The 18,703-nt window shown below is 42.5% G+C and overlaps 1 protein-coding gene across 13 annotated transcripts in view; it reads left to right on the forward strand.

Annotated features, from left to right (window-relative positions):
• ppp6r3 (protein phosphatase 6, regulatory subunit 3) overlaps window positions 1-18,703 on the forward strand; it is a 141,783-nt gene that overhangs the window by 4,548 nt on the left and 118,532 nt on the right. For all 13 annotated transcript variants that reach the window (XM_086008022.1, XM_086008018.1, XM_086008020.1 and 10 more), the window contains one exon: window positions 13,328-13,411. The gene's annotated coding sequence lies outside the window, so the exon portion shown is untranslated. The remainder of the gene's footprint in view (window positions 1-13,327; window positions 13,412-18,703) is intronic.

Genomic DNA, 18,703 nt, shown 5'->3' on the forward strand with positions numbered 1-18,703 from the left:
TCAAAATTAAGTTCCTGACTTTTTATGCAAAATTTCTCTTGCAGAAAATATTGTTGGCCACGAGCTTGTATGAATTGTTTTATTTCTTGCCCGCCTCCTTTTTCCCCCCCCCACTGCAATCTCCATTGCTAGAGAAAGTTCTGCCTGTCACTTTGTTTGAATCCATCTGTTGTGCAAAATATTGATGCCGAGTTGTTTACAGTGAAGCGGTTTATTTGGTTGCAGTCTGGTTCTGGTGAAACAGTATTTGCTGAACCCAACAGTGTGTGGAAAGTTTATTGATTTTAAATGCAAAGTAAGACTTATCTACCAGTGACAGTGCACTCCTTTTTGACGATCAGTATTTGTGTTTGGATAAGTGACCATAGAATAATGTTTCATGCAAATTATTTGTGTTTTTATATTTACAATTTTTGTATGGCAATTCAAAATTAGTTCTTGGTATACTTCATATTCTGCTTCAAAATGTTTTATTTGTATAATTTAATCTCTGGGATTCTAACCATCATCTGCTTTATTGCCATCTGCAAAGGATGGAAAATTGGTTAAGTTTTGTGATCCAGCTCATATAATAATCTATATATATAAAGCGGCTCTTCTGTCTGTCCGTTCTCTATACGTTTGAAAGTTAGAGCGTACCGACGCGCGCGTCGCCTCAAAAGAAAGCTTGCGATTCCGGACCGGTCATAGGCGTATTTACGTTTCGGCCGGACAAAAATCCCGCCCGCGGTATCCCAAAAACGTTCAGCGTTCCGCTCATTAGTATCTCATTAGCGACCGTGTGACGTCGAGGTCCACCAATCGGACGGCGGGTTCCTTCCTACAGTTGAGTGTCGAGTGACTCGACGATTGATCAATCCTACGCTTCGGTGACCTGACCGGTCGACCGATCGGTGCGTGTGTGGGCGGGCCTTATCCTTCTGAACCGAGGTGAGTGGCCGCCATCTTGATTTTTTCCCCCACACTTTCTGTGTGTTAGGGAACTAAGGTAAATATTTTAATGATGTGTTAGGGAATTAAATAACAATTTAATGGGGGGGGGGTGGAGAGCCTCGGGAAATCGCGGGGGGGGGGGGGGGGGCGAGCCTCGGGAAATCGCGGGGGTGCTCGCGCCGCCCGCGAGAGCCCGCTCCCGGCGCCGGCCGCCGCTCAGCATTCCTGCTATCGGAACGGCACCGGACCTCAGGCGCTAGGCAGGGGGAGGGGCCGGAGAGAGGGACAGAGGGGAGTGGGGGGCGAGGGGAGGGAGACGGGAGGGAGGGGAGGGTAGGGAAGGGAGGGATAGGACAGGGAGAGGGAGGACATGACCGGGAGAGGGGGGGGACACAGGGGCAGGGAGACCAAGCGCCCCAAAATTGCCCTCGCAACGCGGGGCTCCCCAGCTAGTCTCTGTATAATGAACTTTACTTGGAAACTTAGAAAGGTGTGCATTCTTCCTTGTGTGCATTCATGAGTAGGTATAGAAGAATGAGAGGGGATCTCATTGAAACCTATAAAATTCTAACAGGATTAGACAGACTAGATGCAGGAAGGGTGTTCCCGATGGCGGGGGGAGTCCAGAACCAGGGGTCACAGTCTAAAGATAAGGGGTAAGCCATTTAGGACAGAGATGAGGAGGAATTTCTTCACCCAGAGAGTGGAGAACCTGTGGAATTCTCTACCACAGAAGGCAGTTGAGGCCAATTCATTAAATATATTCAAGAAGGAGTTAGATATATTTCTTAAGGCTAAAGGGATCAAGGGATATGGGGAGAAGGCAGGGACAGGGTACTGAGTTTGGATGATCAGCCATAATCTCATTGAATGGCGGAGCAGGCTCGAGGGGCCGAATGGCCTACTCCTGCTCCTATTTTCTATGTTTACAGCACAGAAGGAGGCGATCTGTGCACCCTCTGATGTAGCAACTTTCCTTTAAAAGCTTTTAGGAATGTTACTTCCACAACTGCTTTAGGTAGGGCATTCCAGGTTCTAACGACCTTTTTTTAAAATAAAATTCTTCTAACATCTTCATACATTTGGTGATGGTCTTAAATCTATGCCCTCTAGTTACAGATTCACCAAATGGTGGAAAGAGTTTTTCCCTATTTACCTTATCAAACTCCTCATCATTCCAGCCCCTCGATTGGCTCTCCTCTGAAACTTTTTTATAATGAAAAGATCCCACTTCCTCCAGTCATGTCTCTGTATTAAACGAATCGAAGGCTAATGCAATGTTGGCCTTTGTCTCAAGGGGGCTGGAATACAAAGGTGATGAAGTTGTGCTTCAGTTGCATAGAGCCTTGGTCAGATCCCATCTGGAGTACTGCGTTCAGTTCTGGGAACCTTGCGTCAAGAGGATATATTGGGCCTGAATTTGCGATCGGAGGCTTCCCGTGGGCGGATGCCTCCGATATTTTCTACGCATTTATCTGGTCCGGGAGGTGAGTTTCAGACCACATATCCATGTCATCACGAAGACTGCCTATTTTCACCTCCGTAACATCGCCCGACTCCACTCCTGCCTCCGCTCATCTGCTGCTGGACGCCTCATCCTGCCTGTTACCTCTAGACTTGACTATTCTAATGCACTCCTGGCCGGCCTCCCAATTTCCACTCTCCATAAACTTAAGCTGACCCAAATCTCTGCGCGTATCCTAACTCGCACTAAGTCCTGTTCGCCCATCACCCCTGTGCTTGCTGAGGTACAATGGCTCCCAGTTAAAAAATGCCTCGATTTAAAAAAAATTCTCATACTTGTTTTCAAATCCCTCCACGGCCTCGCCCCTCCCTATCTCGGTAACCTCCTCCAACCCTACAATCCTCCAGAGATATCTGCGCTCTTCCAATTCTGGTCTCTTGTGTATCCCCGATTTTACGATTTTAATCGCTCCACCATTGGCGGTCGTGCCTTCAGCTGCCAAGGCCTCAAGATCTGGAATTCCCTCCCTAAACCTCTCCGTCGCTTGACCTCCTCTTTCCGTCTTTAAGATGCTCCTTAAAACCAATATCCCCTTGTGTGGCTTGGTGTCAAATTTTGTTTGATAACACTCCTGTGAAGCGCCTTGGGACGTTAAAGGCGCTATATAAATGCAAGTTGTTGTTACATTGGCCTTGGAAGGGATGTAGTGCAGATTTACCAGAATGATACTGGGGTGTAAAGGATTACATTATCACTTGTACATAAACTTGACTTGTATTCCCTTGAGTATAGAAGGTTGAGAAAGGAAACAGAGAGGCTTGCATTTATATAGCGCCTTTCATGACCTCGGGATGTCCCAAAGCGCATTATAACCAATGAAGTACCTTTTGAAGTATAGCCACTGTTGTAATGTAGGAAATGCGGCATCTGATTTGTGTACAGCAAGCTCCCACAAACAGTAATGTGACAATGATCAGAGAGTCTGTTTTAATGATGTTTGAGAGATAAATATTGGCCAGAACACCGGGGATAACTCCCCTGATCATCATCAGAATGGTGCTGAGAGATCTTTTACGTCTACCTGAGAGAGCAGAAGGGGCCTCTGTATTAACGGCACCTCCGACAGTCCAGCACTCCCTCAATACTGCACTGGAGTGTCAGTCTAGGTTTTTGTGCTCAAGTCTCTGGAGTGGGACTTGAACCCACAACCTTCTGACTCAGCCCTTGCTGACGCGGCTGAGGGATGATCTAATTAAGGTGTTTAAAATGGCAAAAAGATTCAGTAGAGAAACATTCGTCTGGTGGTGGAATTCAGAACAAGAGGGCACAATCTTAAAATTAGATTCGGGAGTGAAATCGAGAAGCAAAAGCTAGTGGAAATTTGGAACTCTCTTCCCTCAGTAGGCTGTGGATGCTGGGTCAGTTGAAATTTTAAAGGCTGAGATCGATAGATTTTTGTTAGGTAAGGGTATCAAAGGATATGGGTCAAAGGTGGATAAATTAAGTTGACATACAGATTAGTCATGATCTGATTGAATGGCTGAACAAGCTCGAAGGGCTGAATGGCCTACTCCTGTTCCCATCATCCTCGATATCAAATGGAATCTCATTTGCACCCTCTCCATGGCCTTGACATCCTTTGTAAAGTTAGGCGCTCAAAACTGTGTACGATATTCTGGCTGTGGCCTAATAAATGATTTATATAGGCTTATCATTACCTCTTTGCTTTTCTACAGTTAGTAAAATATAGCAATTTTAACCGCTTTATCAACTTGAGCTTCAACTTTAAAGATTTGTATATTTGAAACCCTAAATTTCTCAGCTCCTCTACTTTTAAAGTTTTACCATTTAATGCATATGCCCTCTCCTTTCCAAAATGCAGCATTTCACATTTCTCTGCTTTGAATTTTATTTGACATCCATCAGCCCAATCTGCTAAGCTGTCTGTTCTCCTGAAGTTTTATTTTGTTGTCTTCAGTTAACCACAATTCCACCCACTGCAATTTTTGAACAGGCCTCAAAATAGATCCGGCCGTGCTCTGCCCAAAACAGGCAGTGACCTTATTAAAATCAGGACACTACACCATATTTAGGAATCTGAATCTGGACTCCATATTACAAAAAGGATATAGAGGCACTGGAGAAGGTACAAAGAAGATTTACAAGGATGATACCAGAACTGAGAGGATATAACTATTAGGAAAGACTGAATAGGCTGGGGCTCTTTTCTCTAGAAAAGAGAAGGCTGAGGGGTTAACTAATAGAGGTCTTTAAAATTATAAAGGGGTTTGATAGGGTAGACGTAGAAAAAATGTTTCTGTTTGTGGGGGTCATAAATATAAGGTAGCCACTAATAAGTCCAATAAGGAATTCAGGAAAAGCTTTACCCAGAGAGTGGTTAGAATGTGGAACTTGTTACCACATGAAGTAGTTGAGGTGAATAGAATAGATGAATTTTAGGGAAAGCTAGATAAGTTAATGAGGGAGAAAGGAATAGAAGGTTATGCTGATAGGGTTAGATGAAGTAGGATGGGAGGAAGCTCATGTAGAGCATAAAGACTGGTATAGACCTGTTGGGCTGAATGGCCTGTTTCTGTGCTGTAAATGTTATGTAATTTTATGATCTATGTTCCCTGTTTTTATCGTGTAAATTTTGATGGTGTCCTCTATACCAAAGTTATTAATTCATACATATATAGTATAGAATGATTTTACATTGCAAATATGCAAAATGTGTTGCATGAGTGAAGATGATTTGTTTACTATAGTGGCTTGTATGAAGCATTGGAATTGCAGTTTGAGCCATATCGGCTCTAAACCTATTCCTTATACACAATGGGCTGGATTTTGTCAAACAAGGCACGTTGGGGGCAGGACTGTGGGTTTTCGGGTTTCAGTCCCACCCCCAGCGACGTCTAACCAACCCATGCTATTTTCCCTTGATTGACCTTGTTAAGCCCGTCTTGTGGGCTTACCGGCCAATCGAGGGAAGACCGATGATGTCAGCATATGAAGCTTCATTGTCGAAAATTTTTTGACATGAATTGTCAGCGTTTGACAGCTTTGTCAGTGTTTGACAGCTTCTCGATCTCTGTTCTAAGGTGAGCCCTTGCACTGAAGGCTCACCAAAACCCCCCTCAGCAGAAAGCAGATGGCTGCTGCATCTGAGAATGCAGCAGCCATTCTGTCATCTCTGCCGTTGAGATGAGGCACCTCCGTATCCCCAAGGGTTGAAGCCTGCAGAAAGAAGCAAAAGTAAGGAAACTTTTTCCAACAAGTTACACTCACTTCTCGTACTTACCTGTCCACACTTGCACCCATCACTCACCTCTACAGCGGACATTTCGACCCCTCTCACCCCCGCAGACTCACTGCTTGCCTTGCTGACCCTGGGAGATTTGCAGCCATAGAGTCATATAGCACAGAAAGAGGCCCTTCGGCCCATTGCGTCCGCACCGGCCATCAAGCCCTGTCTAATCTAATCCCATTTTCCAGCATTTGGTCCGTAGCCTTGTATGCTATGGCATTTCAAGTGCTCGTCCAAATGCTTCTTGAATGCTGTGAGGGTTCCTGCCTCTACCACCCTTTCAGGCAGTGAGTTCCAGATTCCAACCACCCTCTGGGTGAAAAAGTTTTTCCTCAAATCCCCTCTAAACCTCCTGCCCCTTACCTTGAATCTATGCCCCCTTGTTATTGACCCCTCTACTAAGGGGAAAAGTTCCTTTCTATGCCCCTCATAATTTTGTACACCTCAATCAGGTCCCCCCTCAGCCTTCTCTGCTCCAAGGAAAACAACCCCAGCCTGTCCAGTCTTCATAGCTGAAGCGCTCCAGCCCAGGTAGCATCCTGGTAAATCTCCTCTGCACCCTCTCCAAAGCAATCACATCCTTCCTATAGTGTGGCGACCAGAACTGCACACAGTACTCCAGCTGTGGCCTTACCAGCGTTTTGTACAGCTCCATCATAACCTCCCTGCTCTTATATTCTATGCCTCGGCTAATGAAGGCAAGTATCCCATATGCCTTTTTAACCACCTTATCCACCTGTTCTGCCTTCAGGGATCTATGTACATGCACACCAAGGTCCCTCTGATCCTCTGTCTTTCCTAGGGTCTTACCATTCATTGTGTATTCCCTTGCCTTGTTAGTCTGTCCAAAATGCATCACCTCACACTTTTCAGGGTTAAATTCCATTTGCCACTGTTCTGCCCATCTGACCAACCCATCTATATCGTCCTGTAGCCTGAGGCTTCCCGCCTCGCTATTTACCACCCCACCAATTTTCGTGTCATCTGCAAACTTACTGATCATACCTTTTACATTCACATCCAAATCATTAATGTAGACCACAAACAGCAAGGGACCCAGCACCGATCCCTGCGGTACCCCACTGGACACAGGCTTCCAGTCACAAAAACAACCTTCCACCATCACCCTCTGCCTTCTGCCACTAAGCCAGTTTTGGATCCAATGTGCCAAGGCACCCTGGATCCCATGGGCTCTTACCTTCCTGACCAGTCTCCTATGCGGGACTTTTTCAAAAGCCTTACTGAAATCCATGTAAACCACATCCACTGCACTACCCTCATTCACACACCTTGTCACCCCCTCGAAAAATTCAATCAAATTGGTCAGACATGATCTTCCCTTGACAAAGCCATGCTGGCTATCCCTAATTAATCCCTGCATCTCCAAGTGGAGACCAATTCTGTCCCTCAGAATTTTTTCCAATAATTTCCCTACCACTGATGTTAGGCTCACTGGCCTGTAATTCCCTGGTTTATCCCTACTACCCTTCTTGAATAATGGTACTACGTTAGCTGTTATCCAGTCCTCTGGCACATCCCCTGTGGCCAGAGAGGTTCTGAAAATTTGTGTCCGAGCCCCTGCAATCTCCTCCTTTGCCTCACATAGTAGCCTGGGATACATCTCGTCCGGGCCTGGGGATTTATCCACTTTTAAGCCTGCTAAAACCGCTAGTACCTCCTCCCTCTCGATGCTAATATGTTCAAGTATATCACAGTCCCCCTGCCCGATTTCTATGTCCACATCGTCCTTCTCCATAGTGAACACAGATGCAAAAAAATCATTTAAAACCCCACCTACATCCTCTGGCTCTACACACAGTTTGCCACTTTGGTCCCTAATGGGCCCTACTCTTTCCCTAGTTATCCTCTTGCCCTTAATATACTTATAAAACACCGTAGGATTTTCCTTTATTTTGATCGCCAGTGTTATTTCATGGCCCCTCCTCGCTCTCCTAATTTCTTTAAGTATCCCCCTGCACTTTTTATACTCCTCTAGGGCTTCCTCTGTCTTTAGTCCTTTGTATCTGCCAAAAGCCCCCCTTTTTTTCCTAATCCATTCTCGTATATCCCTTGACATCCAAGGTTCCCTGGGCTTGTTGGTCCCTCCCTTGACCTTTACGGGAACATGTTGCCATTGTACTCTCTCAATTTCCTTTCTGAAAGACTCCCATTGCTCCGTTGGGAAGCCCACAATTGCAGGCGTAAAATGGGGATAAGCCTCAATCGCCTGTTAGCAGGCAGTTAATTGGCCCTAATCCCCTTCCCGCCTCGAGGAGATGGGTCCCTGCGCGACTCGGGGACCCGCCTCCCGGGAAGATGGCACGGAGGCGGGGTTGTTACCCACTCCCATTTTCCTGGCAGTTCCACCTCCAAACCTGCCTTGGCTGGTAAAATCCAGCCCAGTGCCACTGGATATATATATTCAATTCTTAAATGGGCAAGGACAGCACCACAAAATTGCCCATAGTTTGACATGAATTGGCAACCACATTCTTGAGCTTGTATAACATCTTTAACAGAGCAAACATTACAAAGAATTACTTAGAAATTATGACACAGAAACACGCCTTTTGGCCCAACCCGTCCATTTTGGTGTTTGTCTTCCTCATGAACAGTAGTCCTAATCCCACGTGCCTCCCCTGTTCCCATGTCCCTTTTCTCTCTCTTCCTTCGACCACATGTATAACCTATTCTTAATGTTGGCATGATTTCGGCTTCAGCCCTCGGCTTCAGCCCCCAGCTTCAGAAGTGCCTTCAGCTTCGCAACCCTCTGTGTTTAAAAAAAAAACTAAAAAACTTTCTCCTGCTCTGTCCTAAATGTCTTGCCTTTGCCCCCTCATTCTAGATCACTCAACGACTGGGAACAGCCTGCCCCTATCTGTTCTGTCCTACCTCATCATAATTAGGTTGCGCATGTTACAAGATTGCTTTCCAGTTCTCGATGTAAAATATTACCTGTTCCACTGATGTGAAATGTTGCAGCCACAATAATTACTGCTAAGAATAATTCCTCTTGTAGTACAATTATATGTTCTTTAATTAAAGCGGTAATAACTGTTAAGTACTTAACAATAGATTGTTTTATTTAACTAAAAAAGTGTATTTCAAATAGCTTTGCATATACAAGTAAATACTGTAACTGGTGTGATCAAAAATAGCCCCAAACAGACTTACTGTTGAGGCTGCCGCGGAACACGAATGGAGGCCGAACCGATCTGAGGAACACATGGCTTTTTATTACAGTCTCTTGAGAGATGGCTGCCTCAGCTCTTCTCTCTGCTAAAACTGAAACCCGAATGGCACGACGCCCACGCTTTTGTGTACACACTGAGGGCGACGCCCGCTCCTTTGTCATGCCTTAAAGGCAGCATGCTTAAAGGCAAGGTGCCCGATTTATTGTCCACGGACGGAAAAGTGGATTGCGCCCGTTTAGGTGGCGATCCGCCACATTACTCCATTATCAGTAACATAGACTTACAACACAAAGGGCATTTGGACCCAAATACTCTGTGTCTATGTTTATTCTCCAGCCGCGCAGTAGTCCTAATCCAATGTGGTCACTTTGTTCAGCATATCCCTTTATTCCTATTTCCTTCAACATCTTACCTATTCTATTAAATTTTGACTTAGTCTCTGCTTCACTCACTGATTCTGGTACTGCATTCCACAGCCTCACACGCCTCTCTGGTAGACTGGATGTGGGATTTGAATCTAAGTTCTGGGTCAAATAGAACACCGGGATTGCACATCGACTGATTTGGCTTGAGTGTGCAAGCAGGGAGGGAAATGTAATATGTGCAAGTCATAAAGGTTTGCTTGATCTTCATTTTCACTCTGCATTTACATTCTACCCCAGATTAATTAGAAATTGAAACCATGGCTTTTAGAAAGACTCTTAGAAACATAGGAACAGGAGTAGGCCATTTAGCCCCTCGAGGCGGTTCTGCCATTCCATGAGATCCTGGCTGATCTGTGATCTAACTCCATATATGCGCATTTACCCCATATCCATTCATACCTTTGGTTAACTGAAATCTATCAAAGAAAAAGACTTGCATTTATATAGCGCCTTTCACGATCACTGGACGCCCCAAAGTGCTTTACAGCCAGGGAAGTACTTTTTGAAGTGTAGTCACTGTTGTAATGTAGGAAACACAGCAGCCAATTTGCGCACAGCAAGCTCCCACAAACAGCAATGTGATAATGACCAGATAATCTGTTTTAGTGACGTTGATTAAGGGATAAGTATTGGCCCTGCTCCTCTTCGAAATAGTGCCATGGAATCTTATCAATCTCAAATTTTAAATTAACAATTGACCTAGCATCATTTGCCGTTTGTGGAAGCGTGTTCTAAACTTCTACCACCCTTTGCGTGTAGAAGTCTTTCCTAACTTCACTCCCGCAAGGCCTGGCTGTTTTTTTTAGACTATGTCCCCTAGTCCTAGACTCCCCAACCAGTGGAAGTAGTTTCTACCCTATCAGTTCCCCTTAATTTGACACAATGTTGAGATACATAGTTGCAATTTAGAATTCACAAACTTTCATCATTTCGAGGTGAATAACATCTCTTCGGATGTGGGGAGTAGACAGACTGCAGGAACTGAGGAGTGTTGCCACATTGTTTCAGCTTCTCTTTTGCTGTCTGAGAATGGGAACACTGATCAGTGCAGAAACGAATAGGCATTTTCAGGGTAATCTCCCTGAATTTTAAAAACCTCCCAATTGTTCAACAATTAGCCTGCTCCAGACATAATTTTATAGTTCAGTGCCTCTGAATGTCAATTCAATGATACCTAGGGACAATCCTGATTGGAGAAGGGTTAGTGTTAGATCCACTTTGGTTATGAACATATGAAAATGTCAGACAGTAAAAGATACACCGGTCCATCTAGCCTGCCCCACGTAGTTGTGATGCCTCACAATACAGACATTGGCCACCTGCCAGGAGTCGTGAAATCTCCTGGGAGAGACGCAAAACCAGTTAAAAATCCAGCCCAATTTAGGGGGGGGGGGGGGGGGGATCTGAAATTGCTCTCCAATCTCTTTGGGTGATTGAAAATAGTCCAGGAAATCACATCGATCCTAATTTATATTACAGGATACCTACCTCTTTCATGAAGTGATCTCCACCCTAGCCAGCACAGATTCAGCTCTCTTGAAGGAATACATAAAATCAGCATTCACCACACGAGCCGGAAACTTGTTCCACAGGTCCACTGGGGAAAAAAAGAATCGCCTAAACATCCAACCTAGTTTTGCCTTGTATAACTTGTATATGTGTGACCCCGGTCCTCCCTAACCTATTCAGTTGAAATAATTGATCCACATAAACATGGCCTAGTCGACTTCATTATTTTATAAACCTCGATCAAATTGTCCCCGAGTCTACGCTTTTCTAAAGTATCCATACCCAGCTCTTTGAGCCTATCTGGGTAACTAAGGTGTTTTAAACTGTGTTCTTGATGTATATAAAATATATATTAACACAAAAATAGGATGTTTTACAAACACTAAGGAGGACTGCAAATGAAACTTCAGTTGGATTAAGAATGGGAAGATGTGGCAGATGTAATTTACTGAAGATGTGTGATGTAATGTATTTTGGGAGGAAAACCCAAGAAGACAGTGAAGATGTTGAACTTGAGTCCCATCAGAGGCAAATGACTGAATTGTCATTGTATATCGGTAGGCACAGTTGACAATGTTTGCCCAGTTGTTTCATAATTTTTCAGAGTTTGGCAGAAGGAAGTGGGATAAGTAGTGCAGCTCAACAGGAACTGAGAAACCTAAGCAAGGATAGATGAGTTCTCCTTTATGGTTGGCTAGTGTGTATTTTGAAGTTGAGTTAAATACCTTTAGCTTGTGCTTATCTTTTGTTGTAGTAGTTTGGCAAAACAGTTATGCTTCCAGGATAGCAGGTCACCGTTTTTAGCCTCATTTAATACAGGTCCACCAGAACGAGACAAATACACTTGGTGTGCGTGTGTGCGTTAATCCCCCCTCTACCCGCCCAAAAATAATAAGTTGCCATCCAGTCGCCTCCTTTGAGTGGAGCACTTTATTTCACTTTTTCCTCCACCTGCAAAGGCCTAGCTGAAAAGTGTAAGCTTGCTGTATAAAGAATTGTATGCACATATTAGTGCCCTAACACTGTTGAAACCCATTAATATGTCACTGACCTGCTTAAATAACTTGTCCTCCTGTTCAATGACTGTCATAATTTTTAGTCCTGAATGTACTTTAGTTTTTGAAAGTTCCTAAATGTTGAGAATTGTAAATTGAGGAAGACTGGGAGACTACGGAATTACAATAGCCCCTCATAATATGGTTTAGTATGACCTCCTTCCTTTCTAATTACTTTGACCTTTTTAGCGAACCACATTATGTTCCTTCTGTGTAAGATCACTTTATTTTGAACATACTGCTTTTGGTTCCCAAAGATGAGCGTGACTTTTGTACTAGTAGAAAATCTGGCTGTATCTATAGTAAATAATACTGTACACCTACCAAATGCACCTGAAACTTCTCTATAAATTAATAGAATGTTATAGGACAGAAACAGGCCCTTTTGGCATATCAAATCTGTACTGTTGCCTGGGAGCAGAATAAAACTCTGCCCTCCATTCCAACTATGCATCTTCACCCGAAGCTCAAAGCAATGTCTACTCTTGCTGTGCAGTTTTCTTTCTCAAACAAGTCATTCTGTGGCCTTTGAGAAAGATTGCTGAATTGTGAACAGTTTTGTGTCCGTTGAGATTGTCCAATCTCAGGTTATATAAAATCCTTGCTTTTGACAGGGAGGAGACTTTAATTCCATCAGTCTGACTGTGTTTCAGATCCAAGCCCTAAAGGTGAAAGGACAATGCAATCGTATACTGTGCCACCTTGTTTTCTGCTTCCCAGCACCCCCCCCCCCCCCCCCCAAAAAAAAAACCTTTTAATGGGAATTGTTGACTTTTTAAATCCTGCATAATGAGCATGTGTTCATGTTCTGTGTAGAGTTCGGCACTGGTGAATTGGATGAAACTGATCCTTTAGATTAGAAAGGCAAAAGTTGATAAAACATTGACCTAACAGTGTAATAACCAAGGTAAATTATTTGTAATCGTCTGCGTGTATGTGCTGACTAATTGCTGAGTTTTCTTTTTATATGTTTAGTGCTGTATGTTATCTTTGGACCTATAATGCATTTACTGTAAAGCTAAGAGTTGCAAAATGATTGGTTTGACAGAGCTAGTTCTGAATAAACTCGGAAGAGACCTGTAAAATATTCATTAAGTTTGGTGGAGTTATGAGTTAAGCTTTGGGAAAATATCATCATGCATTTTGTGTAACCAGCATTAGCTCACTATAGGGGTTTTAAGCTCAATTTTTTATATAGTCATATGTGGGTGTGGCCGTTGTCCATGTTGAAAAATATAAAAAACAAAAATTGTGTGATTATTTCATTTGGAATCTACAAAATTTATTTTTGCATGTTCCCAACAAGAAAGCTGAGGTAGTGGAATGTTTGAATTTGAGTGCTTTTCTCTAAGTTTTTAATTATGGCAAATTAGTCCTTTGTATTCTTAGAACTAGTTATTTGTCCAGACACTGTTTGATGAATTTTCTTTTGGTTGCAGCATATAGTTTCGTTAAATCTTATGGATTCATCTCTCCTTAACCTTGCCAGAACTGCCATTTTGTAACTGAGTTTCCAAAAACAGGTGAGTATCCCATGGTGGTTTCAATGTTTTACTGCAGTAACCTACATTTTAAAAAGAAAATGATTTATGCATTTACTAAAAAGATCATCCTGCTTGAAAATACTAGGTATTCCAGTGCTGTCTTTAATTTAAAAAGTCTTGAACTAAAAGTAAAGCATATGGCTGTTTTTGATGCTGATTTTCTGGATTCCTACTTCACCTTTGTGTATACCATCTGCCATTATAATTGAATGTTTCAATTGAGCTTTCTGCAGGCCTTTAGTGGCTGGAATTTTAGTCTTAAAGAGAATTACTTCAGGATTTTTTTGTTCTATTTTTGAATTTAGACTTCTTAAATACATTAGAAAAACATGAGGAAAAACTTTGATGCAGCGAGTGGTTAGGATTTGGAATGCACTGCCTCATAGGGTGGTGGATAAAGATTCAGTAATAGCCTTCAAAAGGGAATTGGTTAAATACTTGAAGCAGAAAAAATTGCAGAGCCATGGGGAAAGAGCAGGGGAGTGGGACTAACTGGATTGCTCTTCGAAAGAGCTAGTGCAGACTTGATGGGCCGAATGGCCTCCTACACTGAACTATTCTATAACACTGACAGATTGTATATCTTGGGCTACACACTATTAAGAAGTAGAACATGTGGAGTCAGGGGTCAAGTAGCAGAATAGATAGCAAGCTGGCTACAAAACAGAAAACAGAGTAGGGGTTAAAGATAGCTACTCAAATTGGGAAGTTGTTCCACAAGGATCAATGCTGGGACCATAGTGATTCACCATTTACATAAACAATTTGGACTCTGGAATCGGAAGTAAAATAAAGTTTCAAAATTTGCGGATGACGCCACATTTTGGTTGGGGGGGGGTGTAGTTAAAATAGAGGAGGGCTGCAACAAAATACAGGAAGACCTTAATAAACTTGCAGAATAGATGTGTAATTGGCAAATGAACTTCAACATAGATAAATGTGAGGTACATTTTGGTCAGAAGAGTAAGGAGGTCACATACTCCTTGGAAAATAAGTGTCTAAATGGGGTGGAAGAACAGACGGATCTGGGGGTACAGATACACAAATCACTAAAAGCAGCGATGCAGGTTAATAAGGCCATAAGAAAAGCAAACAAAGCACTGGGGTTCATTTCTAGAGGGAGGGAATTGAAAAGTGAAGAAGTTATGTTAAACTTGTATAGTACTTTGGTTAGACCAGACTTGAGTACTGTGAACAGTTCTGGTCTCCATATTATAAAATGGACATAGAGGCACTGGAGAAGGTGCAAAAAGATTTACTAGATTGATAGCTATAACCTCTCAGTTCTGGTATCAGGAAAGGTTGAGCAGGCTGGGGCTTTTTTCCTCTCGAAAAGAGAAGACTGAGGGGTGACCTGATGGAGGTTTATAAGATTATGAAAGGGTTTGATAAGGTAGATGTAGAGAAGATGTTGCCACTTGCAGGTGAGACCAGAACTCGGGGACATAAATATTAGATAGTCACAAATAAATTCAATAGGGAATTCAGTAGAAACTTCTTTACCCAGAGAATGATTAGAATGTGGAACCCGCTACCACAAGGAGTAGTTGAGGCGAATAGCATAGATGCATTTAAGGGGAAGCTAGATAAACACATGAGGGAGAAAGGAATATAAGGATATGTTGATGGGGTTAGATGAAGAGGGGTGGGAGGAGGCTTGTGTGGAGCACAAACACCGGCATGGATCTATTGGTCCGAATGTCCTATTTCTGTGCTGTTAATACTTTGTAAAATTAAACAGAAACCAGAACAAATACAACAGATTCACCACACTATCTCATGCAACTTAGTATTTCTTTCAAAACAAAAGTCCAATTTGTAATTCTGTGCAACATTTTGAACGACCCATGTCCTGATGCACTGCTAAAGAATATTACCAAACCATGTTATAGTTCTCTTGTTTGCTTTGAAGTCCAAATGGGGACAAAGCACAATCTAAGGTATTTTTCGCAATTAAAGCAGTCATTCACAAATGATTGTAAAGGTATACAGTGTGTCTGACGGGTTTTCTTGATGCATTCTTTACACTTGTGGGACACAGCAATTTTCTGGCCTCTCTGGCACCAAAAATTAACTATTACAAGTGTGAAGTTTCATTCTGTCAGGTTTAGAATTTTTTAGGGAGATTTTAATTTAAAAAATGTTTTCTGTCTCTCTCTCTCTCTCTCTCTCTCTCTCTCTCAATCCAACCTTCATTCCCCCTCTCTTTCTCTTTTCTGTACCTTATTTGATATTGAATTCATCCCCTTTAATTCACCCTCGTTTTCAGTGTTTATTTCCCAATCCTTAAATCTCATTAGTTAAGGAGATACCCTGTTGGTTGCCCTGTTCACTCAAGTCCCAGATGCAGTTTTCCTTGCTGCGCTGTTATCCGCTCGTGCTTTCAGCAACATTGTGGCAAAATATTTGAGTTGAAGGATGCAGGTGCAAGTGTAACTAACGACGGATTCCTTTAGATGACCTGCTACAGCAAATTCTGGCCCTATAGTTTGTTTGTTTGGGTTGCATAAATTGGGAAGTCTTCATTCTTTGAAGTTAATTTTCCATACATGAAGTTCTCTCCTTATCCTACAAATTGTTTCTTTCTGACTTGGTATGGCTTGGAGCTTTTTTAATGGTTAACTAAATGGTTGTCGAGTTAGTCCTCTGTCAGGAGTCAGGATACATGGTTTGTGTGTTCTTTGCCCACTAACCTGATCATATTGTGTATACAGATTGCACCCTAACCATGAACCTTCATCTCCCAACACCCCAGATATGTGAAACCCCACTATTGAATTTTTGCTTTTTAAAAAAAAAAAAGAATGTGTTGTCCTTGCAATCTTTAATTGGGGAGTTCTGGGTGCTTCAACTTTAAAATCAAGCTAAATCTATTTTTTAATAAGAGTATTTTGCCATTAGGGCCACTTTTATGGCTACAAAGTATTAGGATTAACAGCTTTATTTCTTAGCTAATGTTTCAACATTGAATGTTGATTTCTACGTTTTCTCTACTGCAAGTTGGTTATTGTAGACATCGCCTTTCATTTCACTTAAAGGGAGCCTCAATATCCGGAACCATTTTGAAAAATCTTTAAGTTTAAATAATGTACTTGTAGCCACTTTCTCTCATTTCTTCAGTATTTGTTTAAATAGTACAGGTAGACTATCCTTTTATCTGAAAACCTTGAGACCAGCTGTGTTTCATTTTTCGGATTTCAGAAGGTTTTCATCTCCGTATCTGACAACAAACACTGTTGCTTAGCAACAGCTTGTAAACACTCGGGCCCTGCCTTGGCAGCGTCTCTGAAGCTGTTGCTAAGCTACAGAGACTCTTTCCACAGCCTGACTGTTTTTATAAAAAAAAAAAAAAAAATGCTAGGGTAAGAAAAAAAAATGTTAGGGGAAGAAAAAAAACCTAACCAAACGGCTGCTGATTTCTGCCGTTAGATCGAGGTTTCCGGCTCCCCTTGCTCCGTATCTGAATTCCTTGACTTAGCGGGGGTCTGGGGCTCGACTGCCGCCGCCAGGAGGGAACTCTGTGACCCTCTGCCCTGCTCACAGGGAAAGGCAGAGCTCCTGGACCACTCCTGTCATGTTTGGCGCCACTCTGGTCATGTCGTGCGCACGACTTACGCTCCACGAAAAAACTTTCCGTTTTTAGAGGTTTTCGGTTTTCGGAAGTGCAGATAAAGGATAGTCTACCTGTACTAATGATACTGGGCTTAGTGGCTTGATTGAAAGGGTTACTTGGACAGGAGTTGAATTAACCTAAGCATTTAATGTTGAGGGACCCTTGGGTTAATGACTATCTCTAGCAATGTTACTTTAGCTTCCTGCTTCAAGGTAGTACGCGTTAATCAGCGCTCGCTGTTTTAAAAGTACAGTAATGGTAAACGAGAAGTTGATATTTTGCAACTGATGAGTTTAATGTTGAATCCCTTTTAATGTGGAAACCCACACCAGTAATCTAGCACAAAGAATTACTGTTGCATTATACTTAATTACATGGCCATTTCCTTACTAATTGAAAATAGTGTTACTAGCATAACTAGACCTATAACAAAACGGCTAAGATGTATAAAAATATCCACTACAAGCCCACTGACTCCCACAGCTACCTGGACTACACTTCCTCCCACCCTGCTTCCTGTAAGGACTCTGTTCCATTATCCCAGTTTCTCCGTCTCATCTGTTCTGACGATGCCACCTTCCATACTAGTGTTTCCGATATAGCTTCCTTTTTCCTCAACCGAGGATGGCCCTCGACCATGTCCGTTCCATTTCCTGCAATTCTGCTCTCGCCCCTTCCCCTCCCTCCCAGAACCACGATGGCGTTTCCCTTGTCCTCACATTTCACCCCACCAGCCTCCACATTCAGAAGGTCCTCGGCATCTTGCACTGTACCAACGAAGCTCAACGTGAGCTCGAGGAACAGCACCTCACCTTTTTGATTAGGCATTTTACAGCTTTCTGGACTCAACAATTTCAGATCATAACCTCTGCCCTTATTTTTTCAAATGGCAACTGTTGATGATTCTGCCATTCTCATTTACACCTCTTTACTTGTCCCATTACCATCTCCTTTTGCTTTGAACTATCTTACCTTTTGTCTTTTAAGCTCTCCTGCCTTCCACCCAATCACAGACCTTCCCTTTTGTTCTTTCCTCCCCTGCCCCTGCACTTAAAATCTGTTAGATCGCTAAATTTTCCCAGTTCTGACACGCCACCCAGTTCTTGTATACTGGATTCTTGCTAAGTGAGTTGCCTCCTGGTTTACTTGTGGGATGAATCTGATCACCTGTTTGGCTTCTAGGATCTAGCATTTTTGAGTTAATAGTGATCTGCTCATTTGCTTACTACCTTGGGGGCTTTCATTCCTGATCAAGCAATCATTTCTGTATATCATCTGAAACTGCTCATAGAAATCAATCCTTTCTAATCAGTTACTACAAATTCTTCCTTTCTGACCACAATTTACAACTATCTTATTCTATGACTAACTTGCTGTAAATTGCTTTTTGCAATTTCTTAAATTCTGAACCTAAAAGCTTCAGGGGTTAAGTCATAACTAGTAAGAACAGCAGATCTTACAATTTAATAATCCTCACTTTCCATTGGTTTTATATAAGAAAATGTGCTAAGTGATGGAGTCTTTCAGCCTGAACTTTTTTGTTTAACTTGATAGTCTGCTAATTCAAGAGCCTTTATGAAACTGTCACCCCTTCTGTGCAAATTGGCTGCTGCATTTCCCTATATTACAACAGTGACTACACTTCAAAAATACTTAAT

This window comes from Somniosus microcephalus, chromosome 15 (genome assembly GCF_052327205.1).
Source record: "Somniosus microcephalus isolate GS21.2 chromosome 15, FLI_Smic_1.0, whole genome shotgun sequence".
Classification (NCBI taxonomy): domain Eukaryota; kingdom Metazoa; phylum Chordata; class Chondrichthyes; order Squaliformes; family Somniosidae; genus Somniosus; species Somniosus microcephalus.